Raw genomic sequence first — 17802 nt, forward strand, 5'->3', positions numbered from 1 at the left:
TTAATCCTCTGGCAGTTCTTCCTGGATGAGTCTATGTTGGGCAGCCAGGCTACTAAAATCCTGTTCATCCTTGAAGGTCGTTTCAAATGCTGCCTGTTCTAGGAAGCTTTCCTGGGTTTATTATTCCCTCTCAGTCAGTTGTGACCTCCCACTCTGTCACATTCTCTTAAAGTATCTGGCATTGGCTAGGGACCCCAAAAGGAATAAGTTTGAAAGTGTAAGAGGTCACCCAGTTTCTGCTTTTGTGAGAGAAACAGAGTATTGGAAGAAAAAAAGTTTAAAACAAGTTCAGAATAAGCACAGTAAATGACATACAAAAAGTGCTGTGGTAAGGAAAGGGGGGTCAGCGTTTGGGGTCCCTAGCCAAAGCCAAGGTCACTGGACACCTGGAGCTCAGAAGTCTTGAGTCGTAGCCTCATGGCTTTTACCTGGTAGGTATACAAGGAAGATGTGGAGTTGATTTTCCCTACGTATGATCTGTTACTGTGTGTCCCACTAAACTTGCCTGGTGTTTTGTTTGTTTGTTTGTTTGTTTGTTTTTTGACTGCCTATTAATCAATAAAGTGTTTCCTGAACAACAGACAAACAACACGCTTGTTCCTTGATTGGTTGGTTTTTCTGCAGAATCTCTTCTTGAAATAGAATATGCCTGCCTTTTGCCAGTTATCTGAGAGCTAGGGCCATTTTTAGGGGCTTCCCAGGAGGCACTATTGGTAAAGAACCCTGCTGCCAATGCAGGAGACGTAAGAGACTCGGGTTTGATCCCTGGGTCAGGAAGATCCCCTGGAGGAGGGCATGGCAACCCACTCCAGTGTTCTTGCCTGGAGAATTCCACGGACAGAGAAGCCTGGTGGGCTACAGCCCATGGGGTCACAAAGGGTCAGACACGAGAAAAGCGACTTAGCATGCATGCAGAGTGATTTTTAAGATAGGAAAGAAAAATTTTAAATCAGAAGTTTGGATCAGAATTTCTAAAGAATTTCACTGTATCTAATAGGGAAAGAAATGGAAGAAAAACACAAGACATATGGGATGTCCTTTGCCTCTAGGATCTTACTTACAGTCTGGTTGGACAAGAGCCACACTCACAAAACCATCAGTCGCATTCATCAAATAAAACCACGGTTAGCACTCCTGGAGAATCTGGGTGGATGATGCTGCCTGCCTGCTCTCCATCCCATCATGAATGTTCCCAGCAAGTTGCAAACAGAGAAGTTGGACAACGGTGACCAGATTCCCTGCTAAAGGGGATGGACTTCCTAGGTCCAAGGGCACACCCTCCTGAGGAATGGTCCTTCCTAGGTCCAAGGGCTTAACACTGAAGGACAGAAAGCAAAGGAAGAAACATCACTCTGCAGCAAACAGACCCAAGGAGAGATGAGACTGCACCCATTTGCCATCTGATTAACCAACCTTTCTGTGGGGAGGGGAGCAGAAAGATAGGCAGAAGTTTCTGTTTTGGGAAAGAGAAGAACTCAAAGACCACCCCCTCTTATTCACACAGATGAGTAAAGTTAGAATTTGGGCGAAGTGCATGTCATCTGTGGGCTCTGGTCACCAGGACCAATATCAAATGTTCAAGAGATGATAAGACACTTGGCCAAGCAAAACCAGGCAGTTCAGAAAATAATGCATGCAGACACGGAGAACAGACAGGTAGGCCCAGGGAGGGAAGGGAAGGGAAGGGAAGGGTGGGGTGAATTGAGAGAGGAGCATTGACACATAAACACTGCCATGTGTAACACAGAGAGCTAGTGGAAGCTGCTGTATAGCCCAGGGAGCTCACCTGGGTGATGACCTTGCAGGGTGGGTGGGAGGGGGGCTCAAGAGGGAGGGGAGAACGCATACATATAGCTGATTCACTGTTCATTGTACATCAGAAACTAACACGGAAGAGTAAAGCAATTATACTCCAACAAAATGAAAAGAATACAGCCCGATATCTTCCAGGGCAATAGGGTTTGAAAGCTCTTGGCAACGCTTCTCATGTGAATCTCACAGCAACGTCATGAGATTAAGACCTTGTTGTCATGGGTGATGAGAGTTAGGTGAGGGAGATTGGATGACTTGCCCTAAAGCACATCCTGAAAGGTCCCTGCCCTAAGGACAGTGTCACAGTTTCTCTGTGCAAACTGTGTCAGTCACAGCAGGCTGCTGTGACAAAACAGCCCCAAATCTCCATCGCTTTGTCTAAGGCGTCTTCCTGGGTCATTCCTCAGGAGGATGTGCGTTGGCGGTTGTGGAAGCGGTATGCTCTTTTTCATGCACATATTCAGAAACTCAGCTTCCTGCCTTAAGGCACCACCTGAGCTCTAGCAGTGACACTTCTGGAGAGTATCTTAGCCTCATCTTTAAGCGACTACGTAGGGTTTAGATGAGTTATTCCAGGTGTGGCACTTAGAATGACGCCAGGGACACAGCATTCAATAAACATGGGCTTTTAGCTCTCTGCTGGGACCTGTCTGCCATGACTCTGGGCTCACGAGATCTCTGCATCTGTGCGGGAAAAGACTTCAGCGCCAAGCTTCTTCGCAACGTCTGTGTTTCCCCAACGTGAACAATCTCCCCAGCTCTGGCGAGCTCTTTCAGCTACTTGGTTTGTTTTAAGGGGCTAGAACTGAGTTCCAGCGAAGAACATAGATGATAATCCCTGGATACTGGACCTCAGAACAGTGATTCCACTTCCTGGGGCCCCTCAAGACCACGTCAGCTTCACGTGACCCTAATACTGGTCAAGTTTTTTCTCCCCAATGCCACGTTCTCTCCCGAACCTGCTGAGTGCCTCTGCGAACCAAGGAAGCTCTGCAGAACACTCTATCAGACGGACACATCGGGTTCACGGAGACTTTCTGTTGCCTTCTCCCCCCAGGGAGAGGAAAGTTCTGATCTCACAATCCAGGCAGCCTTGCTCCATTTTCACACCTAGATTTCAAATCACACCCTTCTCCACTGCTGCCCAACAAGCTCCCCTCTCAGCTCTCCCCCACTGCTGGGCGTGGGTTCTTGGAGCTACAAGACCTCCGTCGCCCAAGATTTCTGGCACCGGCTCGTGTGTTCCATCTTCAGCTCTGCTGGCACCGCTGGAGAATGGAAAGGCTGGTCTGTTTATAGGACGCGGGGCCAGAGCAGCGCTAAAAACTAAGGAGCAAATAAAATGTTGTAAACACATTTCCTTTCCAGTAAGGAGTGTTCCTCGCTGGGTCCTTCAGCAGGAACCATTTTTCTCATGTGCTTGGATTAACGCTCATGCTGAGCAATTACCCTGCCCAGGGAGGGGCTCCCTGTTTCCGTTGGATGTTTATTTTGATTTTGGGCACCTCTCCCCACTCTGAGCATCACACACCTAACAGTAAAGAAACTGGGCTCCGTCTCGGGATCCAGGGAGCAGCCCCTCCCCAGCCTTCCTCTGTCGTCTCTTCCATCACTCTTTCAAGGCGAAGGCCTGGGTGGGGGGCAGTTCTGCCCTGGAATGGAAGCCATTCTCCATGGAGAAGGAGGAAAGGAGGTGAAGCAGAGGAGAGAAATGGCTCCAGATAAAAGCTGGAATGTGTGCAAAGGGTTGTGTGCGGGTGACTGTCTCTCTGTGAAGGCTCTTGAGCAGAGCCTTCGTGTGAGTTTTCTGCGGGAGCCGAAAGCCATTGATCTCGGGTTTCCTGACTCCAGCAGGTAGCTTATTGTAAAACAGTTCATCCAGAGGGGAAAAAAAAACACCTTGTTTCAGCATTTTTTTTCCCAGTGCTCTGAACCAGACTTGCAAGAAAGGATACAGAGAAGACTCCTTCCCCCGCCCATCCCCAGCTCTGAAATAGATTTCACTGAGGGGGGAAAAAAGGACCAAACAACTTCCAACAATGATTAATCTTGTTTACAAATGCGTTGTGTTATGAAGGGCCCCTGTTTGCCGATTCTTTCACAAAGAATTTTTATTTAAATATTTTTGGCTGTGCTGGTCTTTGTGGCCGCGCCGGCTTTTCTGCAATTGCCGTGGGTGGAGGCTGCTCTTGCGTTGCAGCGGGGCTTGAGCTTCTCAAGGTGGCTTCTCTTGTTGGAGGCCCTGACTGGGCATGCGGGCTTCAGGAGCTGCGCCTCCCAGGCTCTAGGGCACAGGCTCCATCGTTATGGCGCACGGGCTCAGCTCCCCTGCAGCACGTGGGATCTTCCCGCACCAGGATGGAACCTGTGTCTACCCCCGAGCCACCAGGGGAGCCCCCTATTTACCGATTGTAACCCCTCCTCTCCTTCATCCTTCCCCTCTGCCCGCCCCCCCCCCACCGTTTTCCTTCTGTGCGGGGATGGAGGAGGGGAGGCCTGCCCTGTGCTGAAGGCGGTCAGTGTGGGGAATCCTCACTTTAAGTTCACGTTGCTTCCTACATTCCTTGCCTTTGCCGTGTTGCCTCCATGAGCTGATGTTCTTGGAGGTGCTGGATTCAGAGGGGCCGTGAAGAGCGAGCCGAGCGGTGCTGACTCATGGACGAGTCATGGGATGACTGTGACTTTGGACTCCTTAAGGTTGGACTCAGTGGAGGCATCAGGAAGAGGCTGGGGGTAGAGGGCGGGGTCTGCCGCCCCCCCCCCCCAGCTTCTCCATGAAGCCCCCAGACTGGAAACAGCTTTCCCAATGGCCACCCCTACTCCTCCTCCCAAAGACATCCCAGATGGTTCACCAGGTCACCTGCCCTGGGCTTTACCTGGGTCATGAGTTGGTGACAAGGTGAAGGGCAAAGCGAGACCCTTTCCCCTCTGGAGGTTGTGGACTTTCTCACACCTTGTCTTCCGAGGGCAGAAGGGTTCTTCTTCCAGGGGATATGAGACTCTCATCAATGAAAACTGGTTGGCATTGGAATGATCGTGGACACGTGTGATAATGAGTGAAACACGCAGAACCACGTGCTGAGCCTGAATCCTGAAATGTGCTGCCGGCTCTGTGCCTGGTGGAGGTGAGCCGTGCGTAGACTTTTCCAGAATCGAGGAGGAGGAATGTCTAAAGATCCACCCCCAAGCTGGTGCCCAGATCCCCTCGAGAGCAATGGGAGATTCTCACTTAAAAAAAAAAAAAAAGATTAGTATTCAGCAATCTGACCCAGTGTGAGACTGTGGTCCTTGTTCGTGGACTCTGGTCTGGGGACCTCCGAGGTTCTGATGGGTCAATTAAGCCACCCAACCTCCCTCGGCAAGTTGATGGTGAGTAGTGATGGATTGGGCCTCTGGTCTCCACCTGAAACAGGCATCCCTAGAGAGTACCTACAGGGAGAGGAGGCCCGAGAAGGTGTCTGGGGGGTAGGAGGGGGGCTCCAGTGCAGGCAAAGTGCTGCAGAAGGGGAATCTGTTCGTGGTAGCGCTGTGCCTGCCGTCAGGGGTGGGCGCGCGCGCTCCGGGGTCAAGAATGCTTTGAATAAGAGGCGCTGGGGGTGGACCAGCCCTCCACGGGGCCTGCTGGGCTCTCCAGCGAGGGGGAGACTTCATCCGGGCTGCAGCCCATCCTCAGTTCCGCTCTATTTAGAACACTTTTCTTCTTTTTTTTTTTTTTTGGTGGAAAGCAGATTGCAGAGGAGGAAAGCACCCAGCCAGGCGGGGAGGAGTCTGGTTCTGCCCTGGCTTCCAGAATTGGGGGTGGAGGGAGGGAGAGGTCAAGGCCGAGACTCAGGGCAGGAGGCACCAGCCACAGCCCACCCCTGCCCCCCCACCATCTCCTCCTCATTGGCACCTTTTCCCTCCAGGCTGGCAGGTAGCCCTTCTCTGGGCAGAGCTTACGGAGGCAAGGTCTCAGAGGGAGACCATTTCTACTCTTACAAGGTGAGATAGGCACGCGGCATTTTATTTTATTTTTTTCCCACAATATTTGAATGTATGTCCCATGCACTGTAACAAGACAATCACATTCTTGTTACAAAAACCAAAGTCCAAAGGCAAAGAGAAAACCCTTCGTGCTGTGCCTTTTTTAAGCATAAGCATTAGCATTCAAGAAGCCCCCCCAAAAGATTATTGGTCAGAGTGTCTAAACTACACTCTGAGCAACATCCTAGAATTTTCTGATTGAATTTATTATTTTTTAAAATTAATTAATTTAATTGGAGGCTAATTGCTTTACAATATTGTGGTGGCTTTTGCCATACTTTGACATGAATCAGTCATGGGTATACATGTGTTTCCCATCCTGAACCCCCCTCCCACCTCCCTTCCCATCCCATCCCTCAGGGTCATCCCAGTGCACCAGCCCTGAGCACCCTGTCTCGTGCTCGAACCTGGGCACTCGACATTTTAAATCCCGGAGTCCCTTTGACAGAAAGCCCCACTGCGGCAAAGACCCGCTTGGGTGAGGAATGCTGCCTGGTGGACTCCATCCCCCGCCCCCTGCTGTGGAGCCCAGCAACGCAGGAGGCTCTGCCCACTGGGCTCCAGCTGGCATCTCCAACGTCCCTTCTCTGCTGGATTCTTCTACAGGATGGGCCAGAGTCACTCACCTTCTGGGCCAAGGCAGCTGTGAGATGAAGGGCAGCTGTTCCTGGAGAACTTTGAAGCAGCAGTGTTCTGTACCTGACTGTGCAGGCGTGTGTGTGTGTGTGTGTGTGTGTGTGTGTGTGTGAGTCACTTCAGCTGTGTCTGACTCTCTGCAATCCTATGGACTGTAGCCCACCAGGCTCCTCGGTCCATGAGATTCTCCAGGCAAGAATACTGGAGTGGGTTGCAGTGCCCATCTCCAGGGGACCTTCCCAACCCAGGGATTGAACCCACAGTTCAAGTCTCTTAAGTCTCCTGCAGCGCCACCTGAGAAGCCCTCTCTAAGGACTGCCCAGCCCCAAATGTCTATAGTGTCAGATCAAGAAACTTTTATTTTTTAAAACCTCTGCTGCCAGATTGAAGGGCTTCCCTGGTAGCTAGCTGGCAAAGAATCCACCGGCAATGCAGGAGACCCTGGTTTGATTCCTGGGTCAGAAAGATCCCCTGGAGAAGGGAAAGGCTACCCACTCCAGGATTCTGGCCTGGAGAATTCAGTCCATGGGGACTATACACTCCATGCGGTCACAAAGCGTCGGACACGACTGAGCGACTTTCTGCCAGGTTGAAACAAACGTGAACCCTCACCTCCCGGCTCCGCGTCGCTTTATTTATCAAAGGGGAAAAAGAAATCTGTTATTTTTTCCCAGTGCATTTCCCCCTGTATCTTATCAAGAACCACCAAGTTCAGCACACCCTTGATTAGTCACTTCCATTAACAGCGTTTATTTTGGGGTTTGTGTTTATTTTTGAATGTGGTTGCCCTCATCCCCCTCTCTTCCTTACGCTCTAGTGATGCTGGCCAGCTTTCCAGCACAATCTCGTCCACCCAGGTCCCCCATCCCTGAACCTACTGGGCCAGCTTCTGAGCGGGGAGGGCAACCTCTCCGGCCACCCTCCCTCCTCTGGGGGGCTGGGGCTTCCACTCCTGGAGTTTCTCTTAAAGCCGCAATTGGGCAGTTGTCCTCATCCCTCTGATTTCTCTGATACGCTTGAAAATCCTTTTCATTAGCGACTCCACGGACCAGCCGACCCGTGACAGCGCCAAGCCTGTTTTCCCGTTCCTGGCCGTCCGCATTCCGTGAAACCAAGGACGCTCAGTGGTTTCCTCCCCTGAGTCAGAGCAGGGAGATTTCTGACTTGTGGGTCTCTACTGGGTCTCCGCACCCTTCCCTTCCTCTCTGCCAGCAGGTCTCTGGGTTCTATTTAAGTGTTTCTGAGTCACGGAGAGCTGATCCCTGCCCCTCCCAAATGGCAGAGAGATTTTGGGGCTTATGACTGAGTACTCAGATCTCCAGAGAGTCTCTGAACCGCTTTGAGGGGGGGCTTCCTCTTTGACTGAGCAGCCCCCACACCATCCCTGGTGCTGCTCCCCAATTCCAGCAACCACCACGTCCCCAGGAGGTGACCGACAGAGCCCAAGGAGTCCCTCCCCAATTTGGGAGGATCTCATTGCTACTGTTGGACCTAAACACTGACCCAAGGTTTGCAGAGAAAACCAGGACACAAGGATGCTTCCTGGCAGGCAAGCTGCTCGGAAGGCCCAGGTACCTCCCCCTCCCCCACATCCCTTCCTGGGACGTTTATTTGAATCCCACCAGGGAGGTGGCTACTTTGGGGTATTTATTTGTTTAAACATGGGTGGTTCCTCCAGAGGAAGGTGTCGGGTTTCAAGGTTGGAGAAAGGGTTGCAAACAGAGAGTGGGTGGTCTGGAGGAGAAGCAGGCCAGGGTGGGGGTCCCAGAGCCCAGCCTTTCTAGGTTGTAGGTGAAACTGCTGAGCGGCTGTGGCCTCTTTCCAGCCCCAGTGATCTTCATCTGTAAGACTTGGGGAGGGGCATGTGTTCTGACTTGGGGACAGCCTTTTCGTAGATTGTTGAAAAGAGTATTTGGAAATCATGACAATTTAGGGGCAGTCCCTCCTATTAATTTATCCTGAGGGTGTTGATGACTTATCTGAGTGCCTGAGGAGGAGCGGGAGGCTGCAGGCTGAACTGGTTCTAACTGCAGCCCCACCTCCGGGATTCTGAAAGATTCGAAAGAACCAGGGCACTCGTGGAACGGCAGATGTTATGTTGTTACACGCTCAGTCGCGTCCGACTCTTTGTGACCCCGTGGACTGCAGCCCGCCAGGCTCCTCTGTCCATGGGGATTCTCCAGGCAAGGACATTGGAGTGGGTTGCCATGCCCTCCTCGAGGGGATCTTCCCCACCCAGGGATCGAACCCGCGTCTCCTGTGCCTCCTGCATTGCAGGTAGATTCCTTACCCGCTGAGCCAACAAGGGGCATGGCAGAGCCTCTTGCCTAAAATCTCTTGAGCTGTTGACCAGAGTGACCAGCCCTGCCTTCTGTCCCAGGGCCAGCCTCCCTTACGGATTAAACTGGCAGAAACTGATGAGTTTGGGGGGGTTCCCATGAGCCCTGAATGACAAGAGTTTGGAGTTTTGTATTCGGGAAGTAACAGTCAAAGAGAACAAAACTGAGATGGAAGGAAACCCAGAGGTGCGTGAGATCACTGCTGTCTGGTCCACGGCTCTCCAAAACCTGGAAGGGACACAAGATAGCATCTTATCTCCAAGCCTCTTCCACAGCTTCTCCGCTAGGAACTGCAAAGCAAAGCGCAGAGGAAGCCCCGCTACCACTCTGCACACACGCACTGCTGAAAAGAGGCGGGATTTTGCCTGAGGGGAAAGCACCAGGTGAGGTTTTGGAGACACAGGTATGTCCAGTGAATAACACAGTTACATACAAGAGATCCAGTAGAGATAACAGAGAGGGACGTCTTCTGCTGTTCTAACAAGGGGAAGAGGAGACAGAATTCACAGGGCCATGTGGAATTATGGCTTCCCTGGCGGCTCAGACAGAAAAGAATCTGCCTACAGTGCCGGAGACCCGGGTTCAATTTCTGGACTGGGGAGATCTCCTGGAGAAGGGAATGGCAACCTACTCTAGTGTTCTTGCCTGGAGAATCCCACAGACAGAGGAGCCTGGCGGGCTACAGTCCATGGGCTTAGGTCAAACAACAGAAATTATCTCTAATACTGCAAGTGATGGCACCCAAAGAGGCTGAAACATCCCCCCCCCCTTTTTTTTAACACTTGAAGGGAGAAGAATGCTATTTACCAAGTCTTTCTGAACAGAGAAAAAGACAGTCCCTAGATGAATAGCTTTATGTTCAGAATTAGTGATGTAATGTGCATTCTGAAATATTTAAGGCTGAAGGGTCCTGAGGTCTGCATCTTACCTTGTTGCTGTTTAGTCGCTTCAGTCGTGTCCGACTCTTTGCAACCCCATGGACTGTAGCCCACCAGGCTCCTATGACTATGGGATTCTCCCCGGCAAGAACACTGGAGCAGGTAGCCATTTCCTCCTCCAGGGGATCTTCCTGACCCAAGGATTGAACACAGGTCTCCTGTTTTGGCAGGCGGGTTCTTTAGCAGTGAACCACCAGGGAAGCCCATTTTACCTTGACATGTGTTTAAAGGATAAGATGGGTTGATGGATGGATAAATGCATAGACATGTGATGGAACATAGTGGAACCCTGACAATCGCAGTGTCTAAGTGGGTATGTGGAAGACTTTCAAGTAAAATATTGGGGGAAAGTACCAACCGCTGGGCCACCCGTGGTGATTCAGACTCAGTGAGTTGCCGATGAGGCCTAGGAATGTTTTGGGCTTTTCGAGGGATTCTGACAATGAGCCAGGTTTGTTGGGGCCCCTGTAGAAGGGATTGGTTTTCCTCAAACTTGGATGCACACCAGAATCCCCTGGAGATTCTGTCCAAATGCCGAGTCTGACCTAGCAGGTCTGGGGGTGGGGGCCTAAGCATCTGCATTTCTCACGGGCTCCCAGGTGACGCTGATTCTGGCCGTGCATGGACCACACCTGGGCAGGAAGGATGAGCAGACTCGCCCGGGATCTTTGCTTCTGAGTAGTCTGGTGGGGCTCAGCGTGGGCTTCACTCTGGAGTTGTCTGGGGAGCTTTAACATAAACTGATGCCTGGGTGCGGAGTCTCACGCCCAAAGATTCTGGTTTAACTGGCCTGGGCGGCAGCACGTGCAGTGAGATGTGAAGGCTCCTTGGATGATTCTAATGTGCAGCCGCTGGTTTCACGTCACGAAGGGAAGCCATGGAATATTAAATTTCAGGAAGTGAACCTTTGCACAGAAGGACGCTGTGATGACCGACACCCACGTGTGCAGAGGCTTTTCCAACCATGAAAGACTTCGAACCCACCCATCCCTTTCCATCATAATGAGAATGACTGACAGCCAGCGGTGAGCGTCAGGTGACTTTTGCTGTTCATATCATCATTACGGTACCAATGAGGCAGGCATTAATATCCTATCTTATTTACTCAATTTTCGAAAAGATTTTTTTAATGTGGACTATTTTCAAAGTCTTTATTGAATTCACAACAGCGTTGCTTCTGTTTCTTTTTCTTTTTAAATGTTTTGGTTTTATTGACAACCCCCCCCCTCCCAAGGTATGTGAAATATTAGCTCCCCAACCAGGGATCGAACCTGCACTCCCCTGCATTGGAAGGCAAAGTCTTAACTACTGGACCCCTAGGGAAGTCCCGGTATCCTATTTTCCAGGTGGGGATATTGAGTTTGATTGAGTTTAGTGACTGGCCCAAGGTAGCTCAGCTAATACAGTAAGTCTTGGGCAGACATATGAACTAGGTCAAAGGTTCTTCCACTTCAAAGGTCATACTCCTCAACAGTCATGTCACTCTGCGGTCTTCGAGATCTGTGCCAAGAAGCTGGCAAGCTGTAGCCCACGGGCGGGCCACATCTGGCCAGTTGGCTGGCTTTATAAATAAAGTTTTATTGGAAAACAGCCCTGCCCCTTCATCTGTGGATTGTCTGCATCGGCTTTTAAGATGTCACGTTGGAGTTCAGCGTTTGCAACAGAGACCCAGAGGCCTACAAAGCCGAAACTATTTACTCTCCCGTCCTTGACAAACAGGAGTTGAATGACCTTCGATGGATTGATGAGGCAGCTAGCACCGAGCTGGGACACAGTCCTGGCTGTGATCTGAGTAGGACCAGCCCATGGAGGATGAACTGCAACTCACAGCCCTGTAGCTCCCTTTTGCTGCTGACTTTTTTTTTAAGGTCTGTCTTTGTTTCTGGTTGCACTGGGCCTTTGTCGCTGTGCTCTCTCTGCTTGTGGTGGGGGGTCTTCTCTTCATCGCGGTGCACCGGCGTCTTGTTGCAGTAACTTCTCTCGTTTCGAAGCATGGGCGCTAGGGCGCCTGGGCTTCAGTGGCTACAGCGCGTAGACTCAGTCACTGCGACTCGTGGGCTCTCGAGCTCAGGCTTGCAGGGTTGTGGTGCCCGGGCTTAGTTATCCTGCAAAATGTGGGATCCTCCCGGAGCAGGGATCGAACCCGTGTCTCCTTCATTGACAGGCGGATTCTTTACCACTGAGCCACCAGAAGCCCCCCTTACCGACATTTTACTTCCATGTTGTGACCTGCATTTTACTGCAAGGGTTACAACGTGCTTCCTTGGAGCAGATTTTATTTTGATGCCAAAATTTCTGATCTGCTTTCTTCAGAATCGGCGGTCTTGCTCCCAAAGCTAGGGCTGTCACGGGGCTCTCTGCAGGCAGAGTGGGGCGAGGGAGGCTGGCTGGCAGCTACCTTCCCCTGCAACACCCTGGAAAAGCCTGGGCTTTTTTTTTCCACCCTGCATGGAAAAGCCCAGAGCCCCCTTGCTCCTGAGGGCCAGCAGAGGCTTCACTCCCATCCCGGCAGCCATCCATCCACCCAGAAGCCCTTTCAAGCAGCAAGGAAGGAAGAGAAGGGAAATGCCAATCAATCCATCAAAACCTCCAGTGGCTTCCAGGCCTGAGCATCCTTGACCTGGGGGGCCCAGGGCCAGGCAAGCAGGGGAAGTGCATTTGGTAATGATTCTAGACTTCCTGTTTGGTTCCTGTCGGGGGCTGAGATATGCATGCTCCTAGCCTATATGTAATCATAAGCATTCTTTCTTTTCTCCCAGATTTTTTTTTTTTCTTTACTATTTTTCTTCCTCTGGCGCTCCTTTGCACTTTTTTCATTGTTCATTGGTATAAGGAGGGCCTCCTTTGGAAAAATTGGTGGAAAAGGAGAGGTGAGGGGCAGGAAGAGGGCAGGATACCCTGCCTGGATTTTGGGGCGTTGGCCTGGGTACCATATACACTGTGTCTGCCCTGGGACAGACGCAGTGGGAAAGCTGTAAAGAATCTGTTTGGGTTTGCAAATGTTTGGTGGTGGTGGTTTAGTTCCTAAGTTGTGTCCGACTCTTGCGACCCCATGGACTGTAGCCCGCCAGGCTTCTCTGTCCATGGGATTCTCCAGGCAAGAATACTGGAGTGGGTTGCCATTTCCTTCTCCAGGGGATCTTCCCAACCCAGGGATTGAACCCAGGTCTGCGTTGCAAGCAGATTCTTTACCAACTGAGCTACAAGGGAAGCCCTACACAAACGTTTACTCAGTGCTCATTGTTGTGCATGGGACTGGGGCTTCCTCGTTGGCTTTCCGGTGAAGAACCCGCCTGCCAATGCAGGAGACACAGGAGACACAGGTTCAATCCCTGGATCAGGAAGATCCCTTGGAAAAAGAAGTGGCAACCCACTCCAGTATTCCTGCCTCAGAAATCCCAAGGACAGAAGAGCCTGGTAGGCTACAGTCCATGAAGTCACAAAGAGTCGGACACAACTGGGCGACCAAGCAGAGTTCCGTGTGCATGGGATCCTAAGACACACTGAGAAGTCGCCTCTTGTCCTGTAAGGGTTCAGAGACGAGAAGGGGAGGGAGGAAAGGGAGAGTTCCAAGCAGTTTGACGACCACGATGGCAGAAGTGGGTGGGATTGGGGCTTCCCTGGTGTCTGGTGGCTAAGACTTCAGCTTCCAATGCAGGAGATGCAGGTTTGACCCCTGGTCTGGGAGCTGATAATCCCTTGTGTCTCGAGGCCAAAAAAGCCCAAAACAGAAACAATACTATGGCAAATTCAATAAAGACTTTAAAAGTGGTCCACATCAAGGAAATCTTGAAACAGAGGTAAGGTGGAGATGGCACTGTATGGGGGAGGGGTCGTGGATCCTTCAGCTCAATTCTCTCTTCCAAACAAGACTGAGCCTTAGTCTCAGAGATGGGGCGCGATGTGCCTCTCACCAAATACCAGTCAGAACTAATGGAACCGAGTGTCACTGGCGAGCCCTTGGCACTACTGCTGGGCGTTACAGGGCAGGTGGGCCATTTGCTGCTCCCCGTGTACCAGCCTTAGTCCAGGGGCTGGGGGGCTGGAGTCACGGGGAGACCAGGGCTCTGGGGACCTCAGAGGTGATCGCCCTTCTTTCCGTTAAATCAGGACTCTGATGCCTCCGTCAGGGGGAAAGACGAGTTCTCCCTTTCCAGCGCCTCCTGACGTCCTCCCTGCTGGCAGTCCTGGCCCTGGCTGTGGCCTCACCTCGAAGGGGACAGGATGTGTTTCCAGCTGGGCCCCTTCTCCTCTGCGTCTTGGCCGGACGTGAGTGCGGCTCAGGAGCCCGGCTGTGGCCACAGGGCTTCGGGGGCCCCTGAGCACACCAGGTGGACGGAGTGGAGGCGGGGACTCGGGGTCCTCGGTGCTGCCCGCGGGGCCCAGCTGGCCACTGCCGCTGGAGCGCTGGGCTGGGCGCTGGTTTTGGTGGCCCCGGGGGTGGCCGGCAGCCAGGACTGCAGCGTGGCCTGCCCTGCGGGAACCCCCGTCCCTTCTGCAAACCCTTCACAGGGCCGAGCTGCCGGCACTAGTCAGCCGGGCCTCTGGGTTGTCAAGGTGGGCGTGGGCAGGGAGGGGATCGGGACCCCTGTGTCCTCTTCCCCCATCCCCTTTTCCCTTCTTCCCCCTCTTCCCCATTGTTCCAAGAGCTAAGTGGAAAAAAAAAATCACAGGCAATATGGCCTGATATGGGCGCTTTCGATTTGTGTGTGAACTCCCCACCTGGCGCCTGTTTGGAGTTGCTAAAACCTGGGCAGTCTCTGAACTCTCTGAACTGAGGGGAGGGCAGAAAAATAAACAGAGCGCTCGTGTGATGGAACACTAGCGCCAGCTAAGAACTCCCACCGGCTGGAGAGGGCTCTTGGGAGCCTTTTGAACACCCATCTCCCCGGGACCCTGACAGCACTTTCCCAGACAAAGGGCTGGCGGCTGTCACCGGTACAGGTGTGCCCAGCCTCACCCTAGCAAGAGGGCAGCAATGCTGGGCAAAAGAATCTTCCAGAAGTGCCAGGGGTTCGCCCAGAGATAGAAGCCTCTCAGCAAGCAAGCGGACTGCAAATCGCTTTCTAATCCACCAATTTAGTCTCTCTGAATTTTCCATCTACAGAGTCCTCTTCCCCGCTGCAACCCTGTAGAGAGGAATACTGCCTTTTATCATTTTGCCAGGTGAACATTCCTTTTGAAATATAATTACCTCCCAATGTATCTCCTTGGAAAATGCATATGCATATATGCACGTATACATACTTTTGTCTTCATATAAACGGTGTATAAAGAATTTTAAACTGAGCGAAGACCCAACATACCAATAGTACCAGGGCCCCTAAGACACACACCTTGTGCCTTGGCAGGGTGAATAGTCCTCCAGTTTGCTGGGGACGGTCTTGATTTTAAAATGGAAAATTCTGTGTCCCCAGAGGCCCCTGTTGTTGCTGCTCAGTTGCTCAGTCGTGTCCGGCTCTTTGCGACCCCATGGACTGTAGCCCGCCAGGCTCCTCTGTCCATGGGATTCTCCAGGCAAGAATACTGGAGTGGGTTGCCATTTCCTTCTCCAGGGGATCTTCCTGACCCAGGGATGGAACTCGTGGATTCTTTTCTGCTAAGCCACTTGGGAAGCCCCCTCACAGATCCCCCAAGACTGGGGCAAATCGGGAAGGCTGGTTGTGACAGAGCCAGGCGTTTGGAGTCCATTATCGCAAATCCTCATGAAGACACCGTCAGTTAGATGTTGTTTTTGCAGAGAAGGAAAGTGAGCTGGAGATGCTGACGGAGTTGCCAAGTTCACGCCCCAAGTCTCTGGCTGAGGTCAACGCTGGGCCGTGTGTTTTACGCAGGAGCGCCGTGGATGGTGCGGATACAAACGTGAGGATGGGGGTGATGGTCAGGGTTTCCTTCGAGAGGGAAGGAGGGGCCAGGGAGGACTGTGCTCTGAGAGGGGGTCTCCTGCCGGTCACTTCGGCAGCTCGAGAGTCTCCGGCCTAAGTGCCTGAGGAGGACGAGCACTGGCCTGGAGCAGGTCACCCTTCAAGATGGAAGGGAACCACCTCCCTACACCCGAACCCCCTCTGCCTGGGCTAGTGTTGTTAGCCGTTTCCCTGCGGCCCGAGTCCCCCCGGGGAGCATCACTGGAAGGAGGCCAGAGAGGATGAGGATTTGCTGACTCTGTCCCCATCACACCACCCCATCTCCCCACCTCCCCATCTCCCCACCTCCCCATCTCCCCACCTCCCCATCATCCCATCTCCCCATCTCCCCACCTCCCCATCACCCCGTCTCCCCATCTCCCCATCTCCCCACCTCCCCATCACCCCATCACCCCACCTCCCCATCTCCCCATCACCCAATCTCCCCATCACCCCATCTCCCCACCTCCCCATCACCCCGTCTCCCCATCTCCCCACCTCCCCATCACCCCGTCTCCCCATCTCCCCACCTCCCCATCACCCCATCTCCCCATCACCCCATCTCCCCACCTCCCCATCACCCCGTCTCCCCATCTCCCCACCTCCCCATCACCCCACCTCCCCATCACCCCATCTCCCCATCTCCCCATCTCCCCACCTCCCCATCACCCCATCACCCCATCTCCCCATCACCCCATCTCCCCATCATCCCATCTCCCCACCTCCCCATCACCCCACCTCCCCATCACCCCACCTCCCCATCTCCCCACCTCCCCATCACCCCATCACCCCATCTCCCCATCACCCCATCACCCCATCTCCCCATCTCCCCACCTCCCCATCACCCCCATCACCCCATCTCCCCATCACCCCATCACCCCATCTCCCCATCTCCCCACCTCCCCATCACCCCATCACCCCATCTCCCCATCACCCCATCTCCCCATCATCCCATCTCCCCACCTCCCCATCACCCCACCTCCCCACCACCCCGCCTCCCCACCACCCCATCACCCCACCTCCCCATCTCCCCACCTCCCCATCACCCCACCTCCCCACCACCCCGCCTCCCCACCACCCCATCACCCCACCTCCCCATCACCCCACCTCCCCATCACCCCACCTCCCCATCACCCCACCTCCCCATCACCCCATCACCCCAGCCTAGCCTTCCTCTTCTCTCCCCCAGAGGTGTCCAGGCAGCCTCTCCTTCCTGTGGGCCTCCCCAGGAGACCAGCGGAGAGCTAATTACTGTTTTCTCTTCTCCAGGCCCTGTGGCTCTGCCAGACGAGGCTCCCCTTCTGTCAGGACCACGATCCTCCGCGGGGACCTGGAGGTGGCCCAGGCACGTATCTCCGACTCCCTCTTTACCGCGGGCCTGGTCCAGGACACTCCCGCCCCCGTTGTCGCTCCAATGCCTCCGCTGCTCACCTGTGCTTCCGGTTTCAGGTTCAAGAACAGCGGGCGGCGGGTTTTCCACGGCACTCCTAATCGCAGGCGTTGAGCTGATAGGGACCCAGGTCAGGTCATTCCGCCACCCACGGGGCCCTGAGAGCCGGGGGCAACTCTTGGGAGTTTCCTGGTTTCGAAAAAAATCAGATTGAGGCCCGGGGCGTGGACTTCCTGGAGAACGGTGGTCCAGGCGATAAGCGGCGGTTCCAGAGAACAGGAAAGGCCGCAGGAGTCAGCCTGGGGATAATTTCCGGGGGCTGGGGCATCGCTTTCTGAGGGGAAGTGTAGACCCAGCCCGCGCAGCTGGGTAGGGCTCCCCAGCACCCCTGCCCCAGCCTCTCTCCGGCATCTCCTTCCCATTGAAATAATCACAGGGTAGGGCCGGCGGGCTGCGTCGCCATGGCAACCGCTCTAATTTCTTTTAATCCCAGTGTTCCTTCCTAAAGGGACCTCCCCCAGCCCCAACTCCCGTCCCCCCCCCCCGCCCCCCGCCTCCACCGCAACGTGTTTTAATTGTAATAACTCCTGGGTTTTCGGGAGGTAATGACCGTGTGTGGGGGAGCCAGCCTTGGCGAGGCTCCATGCACAGCGCTGCCCGCCCAGCGGCGCCAGGCAGCCCTCCGCCTCCCAGCAGGAGTTCTGGAGGAGCCCAAGGCAGGCTTGGGCAGGGTCTGCCAAGGGGGTCTGTGGCCTCGGCGC

At 53.5% G+C, this 17802-nt stretch overlaps 1 long non-coding RNA gene across 1 annotated transcript; it reads left to right on the top strand.

Moving 5' to 3' along the window:
* Nucleotides 1–7783: 7783 nt before the first annotated feature.
* Nucleotides 7784–17503, top strand: LOC132657375 (uncharacterized). Its single transcript, XR_009595418.1, has 3 exons — nucleotides 7784–8042; nucleotides 15489–15610; nucleotides 16921–17503. It is a non-coding gene; the product is annotated as an uncharacterized LOC132657375 (long non-coding RNA).
* Nucleotides 17504–17802: the final 299 nt, after the last annotated feature.

This window comes from Ovis aries, chromosome 11 (genome assembly GCF_016772045.2).
Source record: "Ovis aries strain OAR_USU_Benz2616 breed Rambouillet chromosome 11, ARS-UI_Ramb_v3.0, whole genome shotgun sequence".
Classification (NCBI taxonomy): domain Eukaryota; kingdom Metazoa; phylum Chordata; class Mammalia; order Artiodactyla; family Bovidae; genus Ovis; species Ovis aries.